A 27,075-nucleotide genomic window follows, 5' to 3' on the forward strand; every position below is an offset into this window, starting at 1 on the left:
GTCTTCCACTGCCTCCCGCAGTTTGGTCAAACTCATGCTGGTAGCTTCGACAACACTGTCCAACCATCTCATGCTCTGTCGTCCCCTTCTCCTTGTGCCCTCCATCTTTCCCAACATCAGGGTCTTTTCCAGGGAGTCTTCTCTTCTCATGAGGTGGCCAAAGTCTTGGAGCCTCAGCTTCACGATCTGTCCTTCCAGTGAGCACTCAGAACTGATTTCCTTAAGAATAGATACATTTGATCTTCTTGCAGTCCATGGGACTTTCAAGAGTCTCCTCCAGCCCCATAATTCAAAAGCATCAATTCTTCGGCGATCAGCCTTCTTTATGGTCCAGCTCTCACTTCCATTGCTAGACTAGAATTCCCATAATCCCTGACCACTGGAGCTGATGGGAGATTGAAGTCCAACTACATCTGGATGGCCACCTGTCCTCTTCCTCCATGCGACTTCTTTGATCTATGTTGGTCATCAGTTATGGAATCATAGAATCATATGGTTGGAAAGGACCCTGAGGACCATTTGTTCGTCCCCCTGTAATGCAGGAATCTCACCTAAAGCATCCATGACAGATGGCCATCCAACTTCTGTTCAAAAGCCTCCAAGGAGAGTCTACAGTCTCCCAAGGGAGTCCATTCCATTGTCGAACAGCTCTTACTGTCAGAAAGTTCTTCCTGATATTTAGTCGGAATCTCCTTTCTTGTAACTTGAACCCACTGGTTCATGTTCTACCCTCCAGAGCAGGAAAAAAACAAGCTTTCTCTATCTTCCATGTGACAGCCTGTTAGATATTTAAAGATGGCTATCATATCTCCTCTCAGTCTCCTCTTCTCCAGGCTAAACGTACTCAACTCCCTCAACCATTCCTCATAAGGCTTGGTTCCCAGACCTTTGATTATCTTGGTCATCCTCCTCTGCACAAGTCCCAGCTTGTCAAAATCCTTCTTAAACTGTGGTGTCCAGAACTGGACACAGTACTCCAGGTGTGATCTGACCAAGGCAGAATAGAGCAGGACTACTACTTCCGCAAAGGTGCAGGACTTAAGCCTTATTGCATGCTGCTGTAACTTAAGAGGGGAGAAATGGCTTGTGACAAAATGGCAAGCAAAATTCTTAGCTTTCTATGTGATAGAAAAATATGGTGTTTAGGACCAGCCCAAGGCAGGGTCCAAGTGTGTCAAAATTTCAAGTAGCAACCTCCAAGCTCAATAGCTACACGAAAAAAATGAAAGCAAAGAAACGTACCATTAACAGAGACTCTCCATTCAAGGTAGAGGATCTTACACCAGAATTCCAAGCCAAGTCCCAATGAAATCAATCGTTATTGACTGCATGGCAACAGTGCTTGGATGCAACCATCAAAAAGGGATTACCACATACTCTGATTCTATTAATTCTAGCCTATTCCCCACCTCCACCAGGGAGCATACGATATGAAGGGGAATTACTTTATTGAAAATATGTAGTTTCTCTTTTTATTTGTGGTTATTGTGGGTGATTAACATTGTGAGTGATTTAGAATTTGCATGCAGTATCAGCTGATAGAAAATCCAAGGCTCCATTTTAACTTGGATTTACGCCTCGGTTTCTGCAAATATGTATCTATAACGAAAAAATGGCTCGACCACAAAGGAGCCTGTTCTTTTCAAATGCATGCATGCATGACTGCCACACTGATGGAAGTTACAAGAGTGCATCAAAAGGAGAATAAGCTTCCAAGTGTCTGCAATTACTTGCTGCATCTTCAAAAATCAATACGCTATTATAGCTGACCACACTCAAGAAATCCTTACATTTAAATAACATTAAAGTTATGCCTCAAACCTACAAAACCCATAAAATTCAGATTATTTACTCAAGAGAATAGTCTGTACAAAGCCTTTTCCTCATCTCTTGGCTTAGCTAATCATGCATTTGTCAGAGATGTTTTATTTGCAGGGCTTAAATACTGTGTATGTATTTCTGCATTTAAAGTACGCCACTACAGTGTGTCTGGGAATAGAACAATTTGCTTATCTCGGAGTTCAGCCCTCCATTATCCACACAGCCCTGTATGGCAATAGCTCAGAATCAAATTTCCTTATGTTCTTACCTATCCCATAGCTCCTGGGAGAACAATGTTTCTATAGCCCTCTAAGAGGCACTATCCAGAATTAAAGCAATTTTCAATTATCCAGTTATCCCATCATTTGGTTGCTCCAAGGAAACTTCTGTAACAAGGGCATAGGAATTCATTGCAGATAGTCACTAGGGGGTTCTCCCACTCTGAAGGATGCCTGGAAGCCAGGACTTCTCCATTTTGTCCTAGCCACTTTGCTATAGCTTACACTGGTGTAGCAAGCTGCATTCCTATGCATTCCCAAGCAGCAATGATAAAAGCACAAGAACAGTGTTGGGAAAAGAGGCAATACAGCAACAGAGATGGCTACTCCCATGCGCCATGCAGAGACTGTAACCCAGGCATGTCCAAAGTCCAGCCTGCCGGTCGATTTAATCTGGCTCCCGTGGCAGTATATGTCCTGGGGCAAAATTGTAAAAAAAAGCAACCTCAATACCTTTGGAGTGAAATTGTAAAAAAAGCTCAACTTTGGTTGGCCCTCATGTACGTTCACTTCATCAAATCTGACCCTCTTTTTTAAAAAGTTTGGGCACCCCTGTAACCATTCCACCATCCACCAGTCAAGTTGCCTCCACATGGCATGAAGAAGAGGAGGAGTTTGGATTTGATATCCCGCTTTATCACTACCCAAAGGAGTCTCAAAGCAGCTAACAATCTCCTTTCCCTTTCTTCCCCACAACAAACACTCTGTGAGGTGAGTGAGGGTGAGAGACTTCAGAGAAGTGTGACTGGCCCAAGGTCACCCAGCAGCTGCATGTGGAGGAGTGGGGAATCGAACCCGGTTCACCAGATTACAAGTCCACTGCTCTTAACCACTACACCACACTGGCTCTCATGAAAACCACCAATTAACATGCAGTGGCAGCATAAACACTATGACAACATCACTTAGTCCGCACAATTCCACTCATATGCAAGACAAAACCACGCTGTGAGGGTGAACCCACCGGGGGAGGAAGAGGCGTGCAGGGGTAGCGCACTGCTGGGGGCAGTGCGATCCTGGTGGGGTGACATCGCAGCTGCCCCCTCGCCTGCGCTGGGCACCACGCCCCCAGGACCTGTGCCACACCCCTGCGGGTGGTGTGTCACACCCCCGGGACACACACCAGCCCCGCTGCCACCTGTTCTCCGCCCCCTGGTGCCAGTGCATGAAGCTCTGCCACTGGGTGAACCCTAAGCACCTCTTCCAGCACAGTTGCAAATTCTTAGTAATTTAATGGTTAGAAAGGGCCGCAGTCCACACCTGATGCAATAACACTGGGAAACAAAATTTTTGTTGCATTGACATCTGCAGTTGTTCTAACCTAATTTTGCCATGCTGATTTCATATCTGAAGTTGGTTTTGTTCTGTAAGCTCTAGTTTTTTTGCAATTCATGTTTTTCACTTTTCACCATAATCTTTGTTTTTCACAATGCAAGAATTCAGTATTTTATTAAACACATAGCCAAAGTAGTACAATAAATGTTAAGTGACTTATATAGCATTGAAAATGACATGTACAGTTGGAGGTATGCAAAAAAATGTATACACAATATACTGGGGAACAAAATTTTATTCATTTTCTGTTGCATGGCATCTTTCAACTGTTCTTATATGTTCTTTTTTTTTTTACTTTTGTAAATCAAGAAAATCTTTAATAAAAATACATTTTAAAAAATCAGATAAGAACATAAGATGAGCATCCTGGATCAGGTCAGTGGCCCATCTAGTCTAGCATCCTGTTCTCATGCCAACCAGATGCCTCTGGGAAGTCTGTTCTTATATGTTCTTTCAATGCTGATTTCAAATCTGAAATCGATTTTCATTTATGTGCTATAGTTATCTTTCAATTTCTGACTTTTGCTGATACAGTATGTCATATTTACACTGGGGCTAAGTGGACACTGACACGTTGATCTACCCTAACCACATGGTAATTATCGTTTTTTTTCCTTTATTTTTATAGTTTTGTAACCTAAATATTCAGAGTTTTCAGATCGAACTATGGCTGCTCTAGGCAGGGGTTCAAATTCTCAGATACACCCAAGACACAGGTACCAAAAGAGCAACTCTTCTGCCAATGAATTAGACATGGTTGAAGGGAAAAAGGTCAATCTGGTCCAGAAAAAGTCCAGCAGTTCCATAGCTCAGTTCTGAAGCTATAATGAAATCTGTATGAAGAAAACATGGGCAAGAAGCCCTCCAGAGAAACTCCTCCTGCATAGCTAAACATTCCAAGCAAGCCATGCAAATAACACTGCATGCGCAACGCCTATGTTGGTATTTATGCATTTGCCACCGAGAGGGGAAAGGGCCACAAGGAAGAAGCTACAACAGTAAGTGCATAAGCAGGAAGTAGCTCCAAGACCTAACAAACGGAAAAGAGCAGAAAAATGAGAAGGGTGAACTTGAATCTCACACCAAAGAAATGGACAGGCAACCACAAACTAAAGCCCTTCTGTGGAGACAGTGCCTGGTGAGCAACAATAATTACAGATAGAAAGGGGGTGAGTCAGCAAGAGTAGAAACCACAACTCCCATTCCCCTCAGTTAATCATTTTTAACCACACAGCCACAGAAAGAAGAGCTCATGATTTGGGGGGGGGGGCCTTGATAGTCTCCCATGACTATCATGCCCCTGACCACAAAGCCTGCTACTCAAAGAGGTCTACGGAGAGCTGTAGATCAGTGGAACAGCACAGACTCAGTAGGCAGGGGGCTGACTTGGCCACAGAACACGGGAAGAAAGAGCTGATGGGGGACACACATACACATCTGGGACCTCACACAGCTGTCTGCCTTAATTGGGCCCCAAGGTACACATCATCCAATCCAGCCACACATTCCACATTGGTTGAAGACCAGCAGATACCAGCCCTTTCCCCACAAGAGCTTGTTATCCATTTCCTCTCCGTCCACTTCACGCAACCGGCTGACAATACACCATAACCGCTGGGGATGGAGAAGGGTCAGGAGGGCAGTGAGATGGAAGAGCCACCCCCGCATTCCTTGCTGCTGGACCAGCCACTGTACTGTAGGCAAGTCACAACCCTCAGTTCATTGAGCCCTCCTGAAGATGGCGGAGTACCATCCTGAAGATGGCGGAGGTAACAATCAGAATGGGTTAGGGACCCTATTTGCCAGCTAACTCCTGATGAGTCGTTCCTTTAGTGGGGCAGCTACTGTGCTCTGGATCTTATTGCCCCGATGCAGGTACCCACACCATATTGTTTTATATGCCTGATGAAAACCATTGCATTTCAGCAAACCTATTGAGAAGCATGACTTAGTTATCTGTGTCTAGGAAAGAGGAGACTGAGAGGAGATACGACTGCCATCTTCAAATATCTAATGGCCTGTCACACAGGAGTGGGAACAAACTTGTTTTCTCCTGCTCTGGAGGGTAGGACCTGAACCACCTGACATCCTTATAAAGCACTGGAAGAAGCACTTTGATTCCAGGCTGCTTCCTCCAGTCCCCTTGACTGCACTAGTGCAGCCAGTCCCCGATGATTGGCTTGGCTTTGGCTGTGCAGCGACCTCTTCAAGCACCAACGATCATTCAGTGGTGCCTGCAGAGAGCTCTTTGCTGAGCTTTGAAAACCTGACAATCAGCTGATAGTCAGGGCTTCAGAGTGTCTTCAAAGTTTCCATAGGGGCAGCCAACCGACCGACCAGCAGTCCCCGCAAACCCCATTTGTCCCAGGTGTGACTTTACCTGCCACACACTTGATGTTATATATGATGTCAGGTGCAGGTCAGGTGGGTGTGGTTTGGCCACAATGGCTTGCAGAACCGCCCTCATCTTTAATAATGATGTGTGTGTGTGTGTGTGTGTGTGTGTGTGTGTTTCCAATTCGTTTGTGGATTTTACTCATGTCTTCTCTATGATTTTGTTTGTACACTTCTTGCAAATTCTCTTTTTGATCAAATGGTATATAAGCGCTCTAAATAAATAAAATAAATGTGAAGACAAGACACAGAAGAAACAGTCATGGCTTTTTTATTAAACTGTATCACAACATGGAGAGTTAGGGCAGCAGGGTTCCTGTATCTGCGACAGTTGCACAGCAAACAGCTCATTCCATCATCATCATCTCAGGTCCAGGCTGCATTTGATAAATTACTGTGTACCATGCACTCTAGAAAGGTACCAGAGCAACCTCCCAGAGGAGCAACTGGCCTTCCACTGGGCACTGGACTAGAAGAGAGGAACATCCTTTCCTCTGCTTGTGTTGGATGCTTGCCTGGTTGCCTGTGGAGAGACGTGAGAAACATGTACATGATAATGCATAATGGGTAACAGCTGTAACCAAATGACCAGGGGTTCATTAGGGGCCCATGAGAGAGGTCTCAAGAAAGGGAGACACCTGCAGACTAGCTCTGACTTCCACTGATGTCTGCATTTGCAGACTCGTTTGCTGGGGGAGGACAAAGCAGTCATTAAGATAATACTCACACATCCTGTACACACTGGAGCACTCTCCATGTTGTTTGTTTCTTCTGCTGCAGATGCCCAAGCTTTCATCCTGCAAGAAAGGATACCTTATGAATGGTCTACAAGAGGAATGGGTAGGATGGAACATGTGGTGTTTCCCCAGCTCAAAATGGCTGCACTCCCCACTGCTTTCACCAATGGCGGCAGTAGGCTTATAGCTAACAGAAGCAGCCCTTAGTGCATACTTACTCTTTGCACTTTGTGCTGGATACACTGCTCCAATGTCAGGGATGATGGGAGTTGGAGGCCAACATCATCTTGGGGAGGGGGCACAGGTTCCCCATCTCTGCAGCAGGCTATATGTCAATGATAGGGTTGGTATCCTAGGAGCTTGGCACTAGAATTGAAATGAATGCTTGGAAATCACAAACACAGAACCAGGGTTTGTTATAATATGGTTTTGACAGGTAGGTGTTAGAAGACCTGCTCTGGACCCAGCAGAATCAATATACTCTATACTGCCTACCTCTCCCCCATGAAAGCAATGAGCATAAGAGAACAGGAACAAAGTAATTACTTTAGCACCTAAGTATTAAGAAAAAATATTATTACTATCATGGTGATGTTTGAAATGTTAGCATTGTTTGTATTCGCACATCTATATTGCAATATCCTGCAGAAGTGGCAAACCCCCCCACATTTACCATACTGCAAAGGTTTAAGTGGTTTGTACCATGCTAAAGGAACGATTGCTATCCTAGGAGCCTGTCAGCCAATTAAAGGTCTGCCAGAATTCCCTGTATATTCCCACCATCAGAGAATTAATGAGTGGCTACTGGACACAGGGACTGGTAGTACCCAAACTGTGAGTTTGCCTGGTAACACTGTACTATTTTTAGGTGCCAGGTAAAATCTGTCCTATTTGGCCTGTGCTTTTAACAATACTTAGTGCACAATTCATTTTGTTTCACGGCGGTCTTTTAAAATGCCTTTTTATTTCTTGTATTCACATTAACGTTTAATTAGTGGGGTTTTTTGTATATATAGTTTATTTATATGCTGACAAACATACAGAAAACAACACAGAGACATACAATATATTACAAACAAAATACAAATAATAAATAAAATAAAAATAGAAAAAAGAACAAATAAGAAAAAAGAATGTATCTCTAAAAATAAAGAGATGTATTAACCTAAATTTGACTCCATTTTCTTTGTTGAATTCCTTCGTCCTCTATGCGGGTCTAATATCAACCATAGTAATCTTCTTTTTTAACTTACTTTCCATTTTGATTGTCTTTATTCTAACCGTACATCAGTTTAAAGGTAAAGGGACCCCTGACCATTAGGTCCAGTCGTGGCCAACTCTGGGGTTGCGACACTCATCTCGCTTTATTGGCCGAGGGAGCGGGCACACAGCTTCCAGGTCATATGGCCAGCATGACTAAGCCGCTTCTGGCGAACCAGAGCAGCACACGGAAATGCCGTTTACCTTCCCACCAGAGCGGTACCTATTTATCTACTTGCACTTTGACGTGCTTTTGAACTGCTAGGTTGGCAGGAGCAGGGACCGAGCAATGGGAGCTCACCCTGTCGTGGGGATTTGAACTGCTGACCTTCTGATCGGCAAGTTCTAGGCTCTGTGGTTTAACCCACCGCTCCACCCGCGTCTCACATACAGAAGTTAATTAAAACAAGTCCAAGAAGTAATATGCAGGCATTGCTTCTTCAGATAATCATTATATTTTCCCCAGTCTTTCTGAAGTTTTTATTTGCTGTGGCCCCTGATTGTGTCTGTCAGCCTGGCTAGTTCAATGTAACTGAATAATTTATCTTGCCATTCTTGTTTAGATGGAATTGTTTCTTTTTTTCCATTTTTTTGCGATCAGGATACTAGCTGCCGCCACAGCATACAAGAATAGATTCTTGTCTTCTCTGGGTATATCTGTATCAGTTATTCCCAGCAAGAAGTCTTCTGTCCCCCCCCCCCCCCCAAATTATATCTAAAGATTTTCTTCATTTCTTCAAAAACAAAGTCCCAGAAGCCCTTAACTTTTTCACATTGTCACCTCATGTGTATAAGCATGCCTTCTGATCGGTTGCACCTCCAGCATAAATTGGATTTAATTTTATACATTTTACAGATTTTTGTAGGTGTCAAATATCACCTAAAGAACATCTTTATCATATTTTCTTTTATAGCTTCACATGCTGTGAACTTCCAGTTTCCCCTCCAAAGTTTTTCCCATTGTGTTATCTGAATGTTTTTACCCAAGTCTATGGCCCATTTTGTAGGAAAATGGTTGTTTGTACCTACATGACAAGATGGATGCCAGGATGGAAATTTACTATAGTTTGACCTTTTGATACTGCAGGCTGTGTTAGGCATGATGAGCGCGTGATCGCCTCATGCAAGGAAGGTGATTGGTTCTTATTGTATGGCTTGATAATGGGGTGATCCCCATATTTGGTGTTTGCCTTGCATGATGATTGATACACTGTTGTACTGTTCTTAATAAAAATGCTGGGCTGCAGCTCCAGAGAGGCTTTTCTCTCTCTCTCTCCTGAGGCTGTTAGACCCTTTACAAAAAAGCATCCTGGTGTGAGACTGATTTATTTTTGTGACGAGCAGGCCCTCGTCATTACTGCCCTCGTCATTTGGTGCCCCGTGTGACTACCCTCGGACTCTTCGTTGTTCCTCATCGTTCAGCGCTCGCCACGCGTCTTTCATCCGCTTCGGATCCCGGTGAGCGCTCCCTTTCCTTTGGACTTCGACTGATTTCGGACTTCGCGTCGCTGCGGCCCTCTCAGCGTCCACCACGCCCGGCCAGGGCTTCAGGTACCGCTCATCCTCTCCTAGGATCCCGGTGGGTGCTCCCTTTTTTCGCTCCTTTTCATCCTTTGTGGATCCCTGTGATTTTTTTTTCACTACTCTTGCTATCATGGGGCAGTCTCTTTCAGCGCCACAAAAGAAGTTTTTTGATGAACTTAAATTTCTCCTGGCCAGTAACAACCTTGCTGTTTCGGATGCCGATCTTAAGGCACTTCTTCTAGCTTTGGACACTCATTGCCCCTGGTTTCCTCAGGATGGCACTTTGGATTTAAAAGACTGGGAGAAAATAGGACATTTTTTCCATAACCATCCTCAAATTAATGTCAAGGTTCTGCTTGCATGGTTTAAAGTTTATAAAGCAATGTCCTGCCTGACACCAGCTAATATCCTTTTGGCTTCTTCGCCTGCTGCTTTGCCTCTTCCCTCTCCAATTTTATGCCAACCATTGCCTTCTTCGAAACCACCAGTTTATGTACCTCCTAAACCACCGGATCTCTCTCCTTCGGTTCCTACTGTCCTGCCACCGCCTCCCTCTGCCCCTCCTCCGGCTTTTTCACCAGGGGTGCCCAACGTTGCTACCACTCCTCTTCAAGAGTCTCTCCGTGTCGCTGCTCCATTGCTGGCTTTTGATTCTGCCACACCAAATCTTTTTCCTGTAATTGTTCCTGCCGCCGTGGGGGGAGGCCCAGCCCGCCACGAACAGTTTGATTTAAGATTCATAAAGGAACTGTATTCCTCTGTCAGGGACAATGGCTTACATTCTCCTTATACCCTGGGACTTTTTGGCACTATTTTCCAGCAAAATCTAATACCAGAGGATGTAAAATTATTAGCCCGCACTGTTATGCAGCCTCATCAAATGATTTTGTTTATACAAGCTTGGCATTGGGCTTGCCAACGTCGCGTTGATGGCATTCGCAACAATCTCAACAATGCTGCGCAGGCAGCTCACCAAGCCGCGATTGCCGCCGCTGGCGCTCCACCTCCAGCCCCTGTTATGTTGACCCATACTGATGTTTTTGACGGCCTGACAGGTGGGGGCAATTTTCTTACCATCGCCCAGCAGCTAGCCCTTGATCCCATGTATTGGGAAGCCACTACCGCTGCCGCTCAGGAGGCCCTGTCCGCTGTGCCTGATGAAAAGACTGAGCGTGATGGACGTTGGGGCAGCGTCCGGCAAGGCCCTGCAGAGCCTTATGGACAATTTGTCGATCGCTTGTATAACACCCTCAAGCGGCAAGTTCAGGACGTCGCAGCCCAAGAAGTGATTGTCCGCCAGCTTGCGTTTGATAATGCAAATGAGGACTGTAAGCAAGCACTGCGCCCTTTGATGACAACGCCAAATATTGCCATTGCAGATATGCTTAAGGCCTGCCAGTCAGTGGGCACTGAGACGCACAAAGCTCGTCTGTTAGCCGCAGCTCTATCCTCTACAGTATCCCAGAATCCTGCCAAGGACAAAACTTGTTTTGGTTGCGGAAAAATGGGACATTTTCGTGCGCAGTGCAGATCCATCACGCAGCAACGCCGCCCTAGCACAAAGTGCCCTATTTGTAAGAAAGGCTTTCACTGGGCTAACCAGTGCCGTTTTGCCGTACCTCAACAAAGTCAACAACAACAACAAAAACAGCAACATCAACAAAACCAACTGACGGGAAACCGGCAGTCGGGCCCACCCCGGGCCCAGGCACAACAATAGGGGATTCAGCATGTTCTCCGGTCATTCCACCGCCAGCACTACCTCACCTTTCTCTAACCCAGGACTTATGCCTGCCAGTCCCCTATGTACCACAACAGGCTCAAGTGTCAATAGGGGCTGGTTTTTCTTCTTCAGCACAGTGCCTTGTCTTCCCACTGTCAGAGGTTTTGCAGCAAGGGGTCCATCTTGTTCCAGATGTGTTACATGGATTACAACAAAATGACCATTATGTGACTGTCTTTTCTGATCGCCCTACGCATTTGCCGTCTGGTTCTCCTATTGCCAAGATTGTGTGCGCTCCGGAGACAATCCAGAACCATGATCCTCTTGTTGCCGCTACTTTTTCAGTCACAGAGGAGCGCCCAAAGATCCAGATGACCCTTGGAGGCCGCATGATTGAAGGGGTTTTGGACACGGGGGCGGATTGCTCCGTGATCGCCTCCAAGGATTGGCCTCCTGCTTGGCCCACCGAACCAGCTTCTTCTGTTGTCGGCGTTGGAGGCTCTGCCTCGGCCCGCCGCAGCAGGAATCCTATTTTGATTCAAGGCTCTCAAGGCTTTGAAATGACTATTTTGCCACTGATCCTGGACATTCCTGTCTCCCTTTGGGGGCGAGATCTGCTTGCTGCAGCGGATACCACCATTTCTACAAATTTATGCTAAGGGCTGCCCCTGCCATGCCCCGGACTGCGCTTTCTCTCTGCTGGACCACAGACACCCCCGTGTGGGTAGACCAATGGCCCTTGCCTAAAGAAAAGCTTGCAGTGGCAGCCCAGTTAATTTCAGAACAACTTGAACTGGGGCACATTGAACCTTCCACCAGCCCGTGGAATACGCCCATCTTTGTCATCAGAAAAAAGGCATCTGGAAAATTCCGTCTTCTCCAAGACCTTCGAAGGGTTAATGAACAAATGCAACCGATGGGGACCTTGCAACCCGGCATTCCTAATCCCAACATGCTACCACAAAACCATCAGCTTGCTGTCATCGATCTCAAAGACTGCTTTTTCTCTATCCCTCTGGCACCACAAGACAGACAGCGTTTTGCCTTTACCCTGCCTGTCCTGAACAACTCCCAACCTACCCAGCGCTTTCAATGGGTGGTTCTCCCACAGGGAATGCGAAATTCTCCAACTTTGTGCCAGTATTTTGTGGATAAGGCACTTCAACCATTCCGTGAGCGCCACCCTGTGGTCACCTGTTATCATTACATGGATGATATTTTACTTTCCTCATCGCACATTTCTGATATTCTTCTCGAGGATTTGACCCATGCTCTGATGCAAGCAGGATTGACAGTGGCTAAAGAAAAGATCCAGCGGACCCTGCCTATTACGTATTTAGGACATAAGTTGTCTGCTGCTGCTGCCATTCCAGTTGCGCCTCAACTACAGTTCCCTGATCATCTTAAATTGGTGGACTTGCAACAACTCCTTGGACAGTTAAATTGGATAAAGAGTTACTTGGACCTGCCCACCTCCACTCTGTCTCCACTATTTTCTGCCCTTAAAGGCCACAAGGATCCAGCAAGCAAGATCACAGTTACCCCTGCTATGGAAGAGGCTTTGACAACTGTGAACAACCATCTCCGCAGATGTATGGTGGACAGGATCCCTTCCCTTTCCATGGCACAATTATCTCTTGCAGTGTTTGCCACCCCACTCCTTCCAACAGCTATATTGTACACCACAGGCCAGAAGCCTGGGACTGTGTCTATTGTGGAGTGGCTTCACCTGCCTCATACTCCTCCGCGTAATGTGTATGCTACACCCAACAGCGTCATGGACCTTGTTGTCAAGGGCCGACATCGGGCCCTTGCCCTCTCTGGAATGGACTTACAGTCAGTGTACTTGCCCTTCTCCCAGGAAGAATTCATGCATTTAATGATGACAGCCGTTCCTACTCAAATAGCTTTTGCTGATTTCTTAGGAAAAATTATTCACAATCCCCCTAGAGACCCTCGTTTGTCTTTCCTTACAGGGCTACGTTATGTCCTGCGAACTGCCTTGTCCCCTCTACCCTTACCCTCCGCTCTCACTGTATTCACCGATGGCACTAAGTCCAGGGTGGTGGTGGTGTGGGATGAGGAGGGGAAATGGAAAAGTTTATATACTACTGAGCAATCCTCAGCACAACGTGCTGAATTGGCAGCTGTAATTTTAGCTTTCCAACAATTTGCTGATATCCCTTTCAATCTCATTGTGGATACGCAGTATGTGTATAATCTGTTGAATGTGTTACCATTGTCGTATATTACTCCTGCCATTGATGATAATTTGTTTGCATTATTTTCCACTTTGCAGAGCTTGGTACAAGCTAGGACTTGTCAGTTTTATGTAGCACACCTTAGATCACATACTGGTCACCCTGGCTATTTGGCAGAAGGTAACGACCGGGCAGATCAAGCTTTGAAGAATGGCATCTTTTCTTTATTTTCTGACCCATTCGAGAGCCATTCAGTGTTTCATCAAAATGCTAAGGTGTTAGCTAAATCCTTTTCATTACCAATTTCTCAAGCTAGGGACATTGTGTCACAGTGCGCTGTGTGTTCCAAATCACCCACAGTCATTCCTTATGATGCAGTCAACCCTAGAGGCTTGCATCCCCTGGCAATTTGGCAAATGGATGTCACCTACACGCCATCTTTGGCTCCATTTTCTAAAGTACATCTCACTGTGGACACTGCCTCTGGTTTTATTTGGGCCACGCCCTTGAAAGGAGAGACTACTCGTCATGTTATTCAACATTTAATGCGTTGTTTTGCTGTTATGGGAAAACCCCATACTTTGAAAACTGACAATGGCCCTGCATATATTTCTCAGGCCTTTTCTGATTTTTGTTCTTTGTGGGATGTTAGGTTGACTCATGGTATTCCATTCAATTCTACAGGACAAGCAATCGTCGAGCGCTCCCACTTGACTTTTAAGACTCTTCTCAACAAGCAATTGGGAGGCCGCTCAGCTACTGTTTCTGAAATACCTAATATTGTGCATCAAGTATTGTTTACCTTAAATCATTTGTTGTACCCTCACAATAAGGATTTTACGCCTGCTGAACTTCATTTCAGGAAAGAAGAAGTACTGCAGCGCCCTCTAGTGTCTTACAGGTTGCTTCCAGATCCACAGTGGAAGGGTCCAACTTCATTGATTTCCTGGGGTCGTGGATTCGCTGCCATTGACGTGGACGGAGAAACACGATGGGTTCCAGCCCGGTGCGTTCGACCTTGGCGCTCTTCTGTTGCCTCGTCTTCGCCCAAGGAGACACCAACGCCTTGAAATCGTATTCTACGCTGTCTGCCAGTGATGACCTCCCACCTGACTTCAACCCGCGTTGCAGTTGGAGACATCGCCATATTGATGCACCCTGGATAAAGTCGCCTTCTACAGCTGTTCCGGTGTTTCCTGGCACATCGAAAGGTCATCTTCGTCCCTACCGCATTGACCCCCCTTCCCCCTGGGAAGTCACCATGACTACCAATTACCCCTCCGTGGTTTGTCTTTAACCTCCCACTCTAACAATAATCTGTACATTTTAGAAATTACTTTTACTTTAAATTTTTGTCCAATAGTGAGACTTCTGTTGCAAATCCTTTATTTCTTTTGTCTTCATTAAATTTACTGGTGATATTGATATTGATTACTGGTAGCTGGTGATATTGAATCCACCCTGTTAGGTGGGGTTTCATTTCTTCATAATCCTTTAATTTTAGTTTATTATTATTCTCTTCTAGCAAATCCCTATATCTGGCCCAATTTGTTCCCATGTTTTTCTTCTTAATCATTAACGATTCTATGGGTGACAGCCACCAGGGTACTTTGGGTCCTAAAAGTTCTTTGTATTTCTCCTAAGTTTTGTATAATGATTTTCTTATGATCTGATTAAGGAAACCTCTGTGCACCTTCACTTTCTCATACCCTAGGTAAGCGTGCCTTCCAAAACGATTATCAAACCCCTCCAAATCCAATAGGTCACCATTTTCTAATGTTAGCCATTCTCTCAACCACATGAATCACGCTGCATCATAGTATAAATTTAAGTCAGGTAATGACAAACCTGTGTTTTTACTATCTTTTAGTAATTTATATTTAATTTTTGATGTTTTATATTGCCAAATAAATTTGGTTAGATTTCCCCCCTGCTGTTTAAAGCATCCTACCCCACCAATTATTGGTATCATTTGAAATAAGAATATCCTGGGCAGGATGCTCATTTTAACCACAGATATTCTACCTAGTAATGATAATTTTAATTAAATTAGAAGATGTGGTACCAGAACCAATGAAAATTATACTAAATGGTATATTGAAAGAAGGGAAAATACCAAAGTCCTGGGAAGAAGCGTATATCATGCTGATACCCAAACAAGGAACGGATAGAACATCAATAAAAAACTACAGACCTATATCTCTATTAAACAATTATTATAAAATATTTGCGAGCATTTTGGCTGATAGGTTAAAAAAAGTACTAAATGAAGTAATAAACAGAGATCAATCAGGCTTTCTACCGGGTAGACACATGCATAACAATACAAGGAATATTATTGATATTTTGGAGTACTTAGAAATAAGATCGGATAAAAATGCTATCTTAATGCTAATCGACACAGAGAAGGCTTATGATGGTGTCTCTTGGAAGTTTATGAAAAGATCACTGAAGAGGATAGGATTTGGAGAAAATTTCAGCAGGGGCATAGAGGCAATATACAAAGAACAAAGAGCTAAGTTAATTATCAACAACGAGATGACATAGGAATTCAGAATAAATAAAGGGACCAGACAAGGTTGTCCTCTTTCGCCCCTACTGTTTATAATGGTTTTGGAATTCTTAATGATCGCAATTAGAAAAGACAAAGAAATAAAGTGTACAACTGTTTGGGAGAAATCGCATAAGATAAAGGCCTTCGCAGATGACTTGATAATAACAACTGAAGATCCGGTGGAAAGTGTGCCAAATTTTTTAGAAAGAATATCAGAATTTGGAAAGGTTGCAGGATTCAAATTAAATAAAAGTAAGACCAACATGCTAGCAAAAAACATATCAACACAGGAAAGAGATTATTTACAGGAAACATCAGGTCTGGCAATAGTGAACAAAACAAAATACCTGGGTATCTGATTAACAAATAGGAATAGTAATCTCTTTAAGGATAATTACATCAAGGTTTGGAAAGATATGGAGATCTGGAACTTTTAATTAGTTTTTGCCATTTGATGGCTTTAAAATTGAATCTGTAAATCTTCTCGGAAGCCACTCTTAGCAGAAAGGTGGGATAAAGATGTTTTTGGGGCAGATAAAACTGTAACAGTGCAGCTCAGTTTTTAAGAGTAAATAAACTCTCCCGTGTCTTATTGCACTTTGGGCCTGGATTCTTTGCGAGGGGACAAGACCCCTAACCATGAAATTCACCTTGAAGGTTTACTGTAAAAACTCTTGTTCACGGCATGGGAAGAGCATCTTTGTCTATGACATCCTGAGAAACTATATATATATATAGAGAGAGAGAGAGAGAGAGAGAGAAAGAGAGATTCAGGGGGGTTGGGGGGTATGGGATGTTAGGGGAGGGTAGTACCTCTGGTGGGGGACATGCCATGGTGTAGTTTGTCCACCTTTAGTCCTCATCCTCCACTCAGCTCTCATCTGTGGCTCCTAGAAGCTGTCAGCATGACACAGTGGCCACACGTCGGGAATGGCTCCAACTGGCCGGCTGAACCAGGTGAGGGTAGCCGATGGATCTCAACCCTTGGTGAGTTAGGACCTTGGTGAGTTAGGAACCCCCGCTCATGAAGACAGACGTCAACTGATTCAGCAGATGAGACCAATAGTGGGTCCAATGGTCAAGAAGGCAGTTTTATGGACATGCTGTAGTGAGGACCAGATGGGGGCTAGTCTACCCAGAAGGTAGCCCATCTAGGAAGCAAATCTCTGATCCATTCTTTCTCCGGGAAAAGAAAAAGCTGAAGAGTGAACCCTACACAAATCCGGATTAGAGTCCCTAAGGTGGTTGGATAGCACCTTGTACGCCTCCTTCCAGAAAAATGCATTGCTCTGCTTTTCTTTGGACCACATCAGTGAGGCTTTTTTTGGGGGGGGGTCTCTCGTCACCTGGACAGCCCACCACACAATATCCACAGAAATGCCTGTACTCTGGAACTCCCTGCTTATTGATGTTAGGCAGGCAACCTCACTTCACCATTTAAGATGCTTGCTGGAAACCTTTCTCTTTCAGCTGGCCTATCCAGACACAACAATCTGCCGCTCTAAAATTTTGTTCAACATTTCCCCCGTTTATTGTTTTTAAATGCTTTTATATACTTTTAAGTTTTTTTAAATGTATCCATATGTTTTTTTTTGTTTTTGTTTTTTTAGTTACATCACTTTTTATTGCAAATATGTACACTGGGCACCTTTGGGAGGAACGCAGAATGCAAGTTAAACAAACAAACAAACAATAAAAACTAAGCATCAAAAACTAAAATAAAAAATAAAACACCCAGCTTTACAATGGGACAAAGATCCATATATTCAAGAACTCATGAGTTTATCTGCATCTTTGTGCACAAACAGACATATTACACAAACCCAAATCTACAGCACACATCACAATATATCACCAGCTAAACATCACAATATACTGATATATCACGAGGAAGTAAGAATGGAGCTCTGTAGAGGCATTGGCTGGATTCACAGTTTTTCCTGCAATATGATTTTTGCATAGCACACATACACAAACACACCATGATTTGCAATATATTGCCTGGTCAAAAATTATGAAACCGGTATCACAATATGGACTTCAAACCGGTTTTGGACGATATATCGATGTATCGCCCAGCTCTAGAAGTAATATGTGGCAGTGTGAAGGTGCAGACTTAGTGACAACATTGGACGTGGGGTCCAAATATCACCCTCTCCCCCATTTTTTATTTTTTTTTGAGAAGGTGATTTAGTTTTGTAGACCCTCAAAATTTTGCTGATTACAGCCTGTTTATTTTGTTCCATACAGCTTGATACATGTCACTACCAACTAGGGTTGCTTTTATCTACAGAGTACCATATTGGGTATTTTTTCTTACCATGAATGTAAAATCTGAAGCCCCACTGATTTCAGCAGAACTTACTCCCACGTAAATGTGCATAGGACTGCTGCAGTAGTCATAGCTGAGTGCGGCAAAGGGAGAGAGAGAAAGAATAAAGACATCTGACTTTTTAGCAAACATGATTTCAAATAAACGTATCTGAGCCTGAAGATGGGAACCTCACTTGATTATTTTGAGAAACCCACTATAGTTATAAATAACTCAAGTTCCAGAAAACCATGCTGTAGCTCCTAAATATGTAGTATAGTGTATAATTAACTACAAAATATTTGTTTAAATAACACAGCTTCAAAAATTACATCCAGTGGCATTTATCTTTCTTTTCTTTTAAGCAGTGCAAAACAAACTCCCTCTCCCACACACTTTAATTGTATGTACCAAAACTGAAACAATTAAGGATGAGAAAGGTTTAAAGTTTATGGTGCATTATGTACAAGCTTGCTCCTAAACAAATAAATGCTCATTTTAGGGGCTAAATATAATTATTGTAGCTCAATAGCATACATAGACTGCCATGCTGATCTTTGATAATTAAACAAGACAAAGATCAAATGATACCTAACAAGCCATTTACAAAACAAATTAACCAAGTTGTGGAAGACTATTTTAACATTTTGTGGAAAGACAAGCAGAAGATACCACATTGTGTGTTTTAATTCCTTCTCAGGAATCCCTTCTCTGCCATTCTTCTCATGCATGTTAAAAATGTGCAGTGAATTTTACACTGACTTACAAAAGCAAAACCTGTTGAAAGTACCAACAGTGGTTTTTATTTTCTTTACCGTTTTTTCAACAAAGCAATTGCAAAGTGATTGTAACTATCTATGTCAACGCTCACTCGATCAAAGACCTTTGACGGAGGCGTTAGCATTTTTTTTGAGCAAAGAATCAATCTATTGACATCACCATTCATGGTCAAGTCCCTTCCCTTCACTGTTTCTTGCAGATTCGATGATGTCTTTGGGAAAGTGTTCGACACATGCATAGCATAACGTTAACCATAGATACATGCTTGAAGTGAACTGCTGCAAAAGAACAGATTTTCCCTGGCATTGCTCCCAATTTGTGACATGAAAGAAGTCCCTGTTCTTCAAAATCTGTGTAGCAGGGAACAGTTTTAGCAGGTGTGCTTCATCTCTGTGACACAGTCACACCTTCCAAATTACACCCTGCCATTCAGTTAGTAAACAACACCTTTTGGAAACTGGAATCCACAACTCTACTTATCTGTCAGGTGCTAGCCTTGAAACCTAGTCTTCCAAGAGCTTTGATATCTGCCTACCTTTCGTTATGGATGCATACCTATGTCAGTATCCTACAGGGACAAGTTTTTAAAGTAATAGGAAGCCTCTCTCCCTGCGACCAAGAGGAAGCATAGGAAAGGAATGCCTAGTAATTGGCTGCACCACCTAGCAAACACAGAACTACACCTTAGCCTCATAAAGGATGAGGTCTGTGTGCTCCGAGTTCATTTATCTCACTGCCGAATCATGAGGGAGGCTTCTGGGTAATGCTAAAGTCCAAAAATTGCCAATAAGGATGTAATATTTGGGGAAATGTTTTCTAAGGAAGATAAGGAGGGCTGCCAAGCACTTGTCAGAAAGAAAGGAGGTGTCTTCAGGCCTCTAATTTGAAAAAAAAAGTGTTTTGGATATCTTTTAACATAGCAGTAATAAACACAGAACTGCTTTCTGACGTTTCTGAAATACATTGTTGACAAACATACCCAAGGCTTAAGAACTACCAGACCAAGAGACAACCAGTACCACTCAGCACAGAAAAGCAGCCATGCAGGCATTTGAAAATGGTGCAATCTTTGCCTTAAATCTGAGGTATAGTATTCAGAAATACGGGGATTAGCAGAGTTCTTGTCCCCTGCAGCAATTTTAGCACCATCTATAATATGGCCAGGGACGCGGGTGGCGCTGTGGGTAAAACCTCAGCGCCTAGGACTTGCCGATCGTCAGGTCGGCGGTTCGAATCCCCGCGGCGGGGTGCGCTCCCGTTGCTCGGTCCCAGCGCCTGCCAACCTAGCAGTTCGAAAGCACCCCCAGGTGCAAGTAGATAAATAGGGACCGCTTACTAGCGGGAAGGTAAACGGCGTTTCCGTGTGCTGCGCTGGCTCGCCAGATGCAGCTTGTCACGCTGGCCACGTGACCCGGAAGTGTCTTCGGACAGCGCTGGCCCCCGGCCTCTTAAGCGAGATGGGCGCGCAACCCCAGAGTCGGACACGACTGACCTGACCTTTACCTTTACTATAATATGGTCAACTATATCAATGCATGGAAAATGCTGCTCTATAAGATAACTTTCATTAGCAAGTGCACAATGACCCAGTTCCCACCTAACACCAAGTCAAGCCATGACTTAGTGTGAATGAGCAAACATGCAGATGCTCAGAGTGAAAATCACAGACACTGCACTCCTCCCCTGGTCCTGCTGTCACTACATTTAATACACCTAAGGTCCTAAGCCATGGTTTGGCTTTGCATTATGCCTGAACCGAGGCTCATGGTTTGCCTCACTTCAGACAAATCAGAAGCTGCAATCAAGGTTTATTTTTGGTTTACCATTTGCAGTTGCTCTGAAGCAAGACAAAACCATGAGCCTGGGCTCAGACATAATGCTAAGCCAAACCATGGCTAAGGCCTGGGTATCAGGGAAGGCAGATTTTCTCTGAGAATCCACACATTCTCTTGTTTGCTCTAAGCCATTGTTAGGCTTAGTGTTATGTGTGAACTGGGCCAGTGTGTACTCTTAAAGAAATGAAAAGCAAAGCTCAGATCTTATTCCACACCTGCAGAAACAAGTCAACAAAGAAGGCTAAACCAATATCCACATGCTGTCCCAGCACTGCTTCAGTTCAGACCCAGAGGCAGTGAAACGGTTTGAAGTCTAAACCACCATATCATGAAACCCTGTTAAATTACCGAAACTCGTTGCTAAAATAAAATATAAAACCTTGGTTCTTCAAATGATTTCAGGTACACTTTACCACCATGAGAAGGGACAACAGCATTGCTACAATAAGGGTGTGTGGCACAGACTCCTTAATAGAACTATAACGATTAAGTAAAGGTAAAGGTTAAGGGACTCCTGACCATTAGGTCCAGTCGCGGACGACTCTGGGGTTGCGGCGCTCCTCTCGCTTTATTGGCCAAGGGAGCCGGCGTACAGCTTCCGGGTCATGTGGCCAGCATGACTAAGCCGCTTCTGGCGAACCAGAGCAGTGCACGGAAACTCCGTTTACCTTCCCGCCAGAGCGGTACCTATTTATCTACTTGCACTCTGATGTGCTTTCAAACTGCTAGGTTGGCAGGAGCTGGGACCGAGGAACGGGCGCTCACCATGTTGCGGGGATTCGAACCGCTGACCTTCTGATTGGCAAGTCCTAGGCTCTGTGGTTTAACCCACAGTGCCACCCACGTCCCTACAACGATTAAGTAGTATCCACCTAAAGAAAATGGGTTTAGGTTTCTTTACTTAAATCAAAACCTCCCATGTTCCTTTTTCCTATTGATGCTGTCCATGCCAATTCCATTGAACAAGTTTCCTGTTCTCCCTTCTGCCAAGTTCAGCAAGTAACTTCTCATCATCCCTTTCCAAGCAGAGGTCAGTTCCACTGGTCAGTGGAGTCAATCGAGCTGTTCACAAAGACCTGTTGTTTCTGCATATACCTCTCACCCCAGGAAAAGATTGCCACAAACGTTATTTGCTCTCAAATATGTCTAGTAGTTTAGTGTAACATCACACCTCCACGTAGATCCTTGTGACCCATCTACAAACATGGATGTTCTCTGAAACCACAGTTCATGCATTAGAACAAATGATATAAACACTGAGTGTCTCATACTGTAACTAAGAGTTCTAATTTCACTCATGTACAGTGGTACCTCGGGTTAAGTACTTAATTTGTTCTGGAGGTCCGTTCTTAACCTGAAACTGTTCTTAACCTGAAGCACCACTTTAGATAATGGGGCCTCCTGCTGCCGCCACGCTGCCGGAGCACGATTTCTGTTCTCATCCTGAAGCAAAGTTCTTAACCTGAGGTACTATTTCTGGGTTAGCGGAGTCTGTAACCTGAAGCGTATGTGACCTGAAGCGTATGCAACCCGAGGTACCACTGTACACTCAATGCTTGCTTACTCTTGTAAGCATGTGAATAGACATGAATCTGTGATTCACACATGCCAGCCATCACAATGTTACAGTCAACATGTCAACATGCACTGAAAATCTTTGCAAAGAAGAAAAACCTTGTATATTGGGTTCGTGTTCCAGTGTACGTAGTACATGTTAACTAAAAATTAAGTATTGATCCCTCAGAATGAGGAGGCAGAGGGCAGCTCCTTGTTGAAGTCACCCACACTTGAAAGGTTATATAAAGTTTAGGTTCAAAACACTGCCCCTACAGGAGTATGCCTTGCACTATATGCATATACAAATGCATCGTGTACACTTCCAGAAGCAACATGCATCCATGCAAATGCATAAAGATGCCATTATTACTGGTAAACAACATTCACAAAATGGAAGTACATATATGACGCCAATCGTTTTGATGTGCAACCTGACCTTGATAGCATCTCAACAATGCTATAGGCTCCAATACTATATTTATTGGGTGGGCGGGCGATTCATGATACTGATAAGGAATCTCACAGGTCGTCTACCTCAAATTCACAGAAATTCTGAAACAAAAGATTCGACAGTTCACACATCTTATAAATTTGCTTTCCATATATAGTGGTACCTCGGGTTAAGTACTTAATTTGTTCCAGAGGTCCGTTCTTAACCTGAAACTGTTCTTAACTTGAAGCACCACTTTAGCTAATGGGGCCTCCTGCTGCTGCAGCGCTGCCGGAGCACAATTTCTGTTCTCATCCTGAAGCAAAGTTCTTAACCCGAGGTACTATTTCTGGGTTAGCAGAGTCTGTAACCTGAAACTTATGTAACCTGAAGCGTATGTAACCCGAGGTACCACTGTATGTGGAACTACTGGGAGAAATGCAAATATCATAAACTCTGTATGATCAAAAGATTCATAGGGCTTTCTCCTACAAAGACCTCCTATCTCGAAGCTCTGACCCAAATTTTTATACCAAAATTATACAGTTGCTCCCACCAACCATCTTTAATATAGACCAGGACTACCTACATCTTTAGAACGTAGTGTAACGTTTAAGACTTGGAACACCCAGTTTCAAATCCATACTGAGCCATCCAGTGGGTGACTTGGACCTGTTGTTTCTCAGCCTAGCCTACCTCCCAGGGTTGCTGTGAGAATAAAAGGGAGGGAGGACCATTTACATTGCACCTTGAGCTCCCGAGAGGAAAGGTAGGATAGAAATGTAGATGCACCCAAGTGCGTTTACAGCTCATATCTCGTCTGTGCATCCAAATACTGTGCAGAATGACTTCCATTCCTAACTTCCATTGCAATATTACTATGCTACACAATGAAATCTTACTATTCATGCATGCATCACAGTTTCCCTTAGTTGTGCGGTTTATGAGCTCTGAGGGGAAAACCTCTTGCAAAGTAGTCCACACATTCACAGCATGTGATTTTTCTACAGGTTCTTTAACTCAGCCCCAATCATGGCAAATCTTCTCTGAAGATTCAAAGCACTTCTGCTGAGTACTAGCTATTTCCATGCCCAATTTCAACTTTAAACTCCCAGGCATTTTAGTGAAGTGATTGGCATTTTCTTGAAAAAGAAAAAGAGTTCAGTTCTAAAATTAGAATACACTTTCCCCCATCACTTGAAATGATTCCTCAAAAATTATCTGAGCTATTTTCTTCAACTATTAAAAAGCAACAGTGCAATGGTTCTTCTTGGAAGAAATCCTGGTTTAATTTTAATTTTAACACAGAGATACCCCCCAAAGTGTTGACTGAGCCTTAAAACCTGAGTAGTTCCACTTGCAATGAAACCCATTAATTTCAGGGAAGCTTATTTCCATATAATGTATTCTCAACAGAACTACTCTCATCAATAGAAACTGCTTCAAAGTCAAAGTGTTTAGGATTGAAGTGCAAATGCTTGAAATCAGAAACTATGGCTGGAAGTAAAGATCACTGAATTCAACGGGGCTTACTTTTGAGTCAACATGTCTAGATGGACATTCAATGTACGTACATACAGAGATAGTTAAGCTGCACACTCATTCAGTAATTCAAATGCAATATTCAACCAGTGCACAGTCTATGTACATATCAGCCAAACTGCAAATGAACAAACATTTGTACATGTGTAGAGACGGTATGTCCCTGTGTTCAGTGAAACATGTGAACAGTCATGTAACCTGTGACCTCAGTGCAATCATAAGCATGTAAGTAACAAGGCTCGCAATCTAAATCGTTTCTGCCCTTGTAATTCGACTATACCATTCTAAAACACATAAACACTTTATGGAAACACAAAACATCTGATTGAAGGAAAAGCTGGTATTAGAACATATTGTTGTTGTTGTTGTTATTATAACAACAACAACAACTGTAAATCATATTGTTAAATGCAAATATTTCCCACCATGGTGATTGCGATAAATATTTCCAGTTGCACAGAAAAACAAACAAAAGACGCACAACAAAATGTTTGTGTGACCATATACTTCTGTCTTAAAATTCAGTACAGTTGCTAAACTACCAAAAGGTCAGCCAGAGAAAACAATGAGAGCTAATAGAAAAGTCCTGGAAAGCCATTAAAAAAAAAAGAAAAGACCTCATTTAAATTCTTGGAAAGCACTGCTTCTCTAAACATATCTATTCAACTCTTTGAACAGCCAAGTCTCACTAAATAAATAAATAAATAAATAACCACACTGCCTACTGTAAGCCGCAGAAGTCTGTCTGGGGAAAAAAAGAGACTGGGCTCCACTAAACATTAGCAAAAATAAATAAATAAAATAGTTTAGCAACTGGTCTCAACGAAGACGACGACAACAACACACCCACCCTCCTCAAATTGCATTTCTACGAGAGGGATTAGGAGTCGAACCAATCTCGGCTCCCTCCGGTTGTCATGTTCAAGATCACTGAAGCTCTGGGAGATTTGCAGGACAACTTAGCCCGTTCCTTGAATGAGGCTTGCGTTTCCCTGCACACAAAAGCGCCGGGTTATTAAAAGAGAGAGAGAGAGAGAGGAAGAAAGAAACGGCCGCACTTCTCTTCGGAGAGCCAGAGGGCAAAATACTTCTGATCTCCCACGCACTTTGCAAGCTGCCACAATCTCGGTGTGAGAGAAAAGTGTGTGCGTGTGCTCGCTGCGCCGGGGGCCACTTCGCTCGCTCCGGTGCTGCTGTTGCCAAGCCCGGGCGGCGATGTTCCATTTGGGGGGGAAATAAAGGCAGCATCTCCCTCATTAGCGGGGGGGGGGGGGGAACGCCTTTCCCTTTGGCGAAGAATTCTCGCGTGCACATATAGATACACACACACACACACACACACGGAAGGGGGGGTGTGGAGAAAGAAAACCCAGCAACGTACCACATTCTAGGAATTCCTCAAAGACCCAGCAGCAACCGAAGCTTCGCTTTAGACAGCAGATCTCTCCTCCTTCGCTGCTCCTCGAGGGAAACTGGCGGGGGGGGGGGGAGTCGGGTCCCTTTAATGCACGCGCCAACCAGCTTCTTCCCCCCCCCCATACACACGCAGGCAGCCCCCTCCCCCAGCTCCTCCTGCTGCCTGCCAGCCGCCCAACTGTCAACTCCTCCTATCTCCCACGCCCTCCCCACTCCAATGGCACTGCATTATTAGTCCGTCCCCCCCAAAAAACAGCTCCCTTGTCTGGGCGACTCCCGCTTCTGACCCCGGCTCCCCCCCCCCCCGCCTTTTGCACATGGCCGTGAAGGTTGCACGCTGTGTGGCTCCACCGCGCGCGCGCGCGCTCCTGCCTGCCTCTCCTTCCCTGGGCAAAGAGCAGCGCCTCTCTCTCCCTCGACTCCTTTGGAAAATATCGTGTTGGTTGTTGCTGTTTGTTGTGACTGGGTCGACTTCACTTCGCCGCCTCCCGGGACGGCGGGTGTTTGTGTGTGTGTGTATGTGGGCGGCAGGGTGAGAAAAGCGCGCGCTTCCCTCGCCGCTCCTTACCGTGAGTGGGGAGCGCAGAAGAAGGCTGGGTTGTTGGCCGCTGCCGCCGGGTCAGTTCATTACCATTGCCTCCCCTACCTCAGCAGAAGGAGGCGGCGGCGGCAGAGGGTCAAGTTAAAGACCCGGGAAGCTCAGCCGCTGCTGCCGGCTGGCCGCTGCAAGCCTCGGTCGCCGCCGGCGCTGAGCGGTGGTGGACATACTGAACCAAACCCGGCGCCGTTGCCGCGTCTTGCTGCTGCTGCTGCTGCTGCCGGTGTCTCTGTGTGGCTGCTGAGGGGTGGGAACTGCCGCAGCTGCTGCTGCTGCTGCTTCCGCCGGCTCCTAGTCCCGGGCTGTGGGCGGGATGGAAGCGGTGAGGGACGGGAGAGGAGGGGAGGGGTGGGTGGTGGCGCGCGCGGCCCCTGCTCATTGTTCGAGGGAAAGGGCGGCCGAGGAGACTTGGACGCACGCGGGCAACCCCTTTGCGCGCAGGGAGAGAGAGAGCGAGCGAGCGCGCGCCCGGGTGGGGCTGCTCGCTCGAAACTGGGGGATGCTGCCGGTGGTCTCTCGGGGTGTGTGTGGGGTGTGTGTGCGCGCGCGCACTCGCTGCTACTGCTCGCTCTGTCTCTCCCTCTCCCGCGCCGCACCCATATGGTCTCCCGCGCCCAAGGCTAGCGAGCAGCTTCTCCCTCAAAAGTCTTCTGCAAGTTGGGGCTGAGGGGAACGGACCCCAATATGCCCAAGTGGGACGGGAGAGACCAAACTGACGTGCGCAGCTGCGGCGACGTCGCTTGGGTTCCTTGTGAGATGCACCCTCCCACTCAATATTT

At 44.8% G+C, this 27,075-nt stretch overlaps 1 protein-coding gene across 6 annotated transcripts in view; it reads right to left on the minus strand.

Annotated features, from left to right (window-relative positions):
* ST6GAL2 (ST6 beta-galactoside alpha-2,6-sialyltransferase 2) overlaps nt 1-26,605 on the minus strand; it is a 95,646-nt gene extending 69,041 nt beyond the window's left edge. For 2 of the 6 annotated variants that reach the window (XM_081003094.1, XM_081003090.1), the window contains exon 1: nt 26,267-26,605. The gene's annotated coding sequence lies outside the window, so the exon portion shown is untranslated. Of the gene's footprint in view, nt 1-25,388; nt 25,475-25,663; nt 25,823-26,266 lie in introns of those variants that run through there. The other 4 variants (XM_081003089.1, XM_081003087.1, XM_081003086.1 and 1 more) reach the window with 4 other exon arrangements.
* Nucleotides 26,606-27,075: the final 470 nt, after the last annotated feature.

This window comes from Podarcis pityusensis (assembly GCF_964106645.2).
Source record: "Podarcis pityusensis genome assembly, chromosome: 4".
Taxonomy (NCBI): domain Eukaryota; kingdom Metazoa; phylum Chordata; class Lepidosauria; order Squamata; family Lacertidae; genus Podarcis; species Podarcis pityusensis.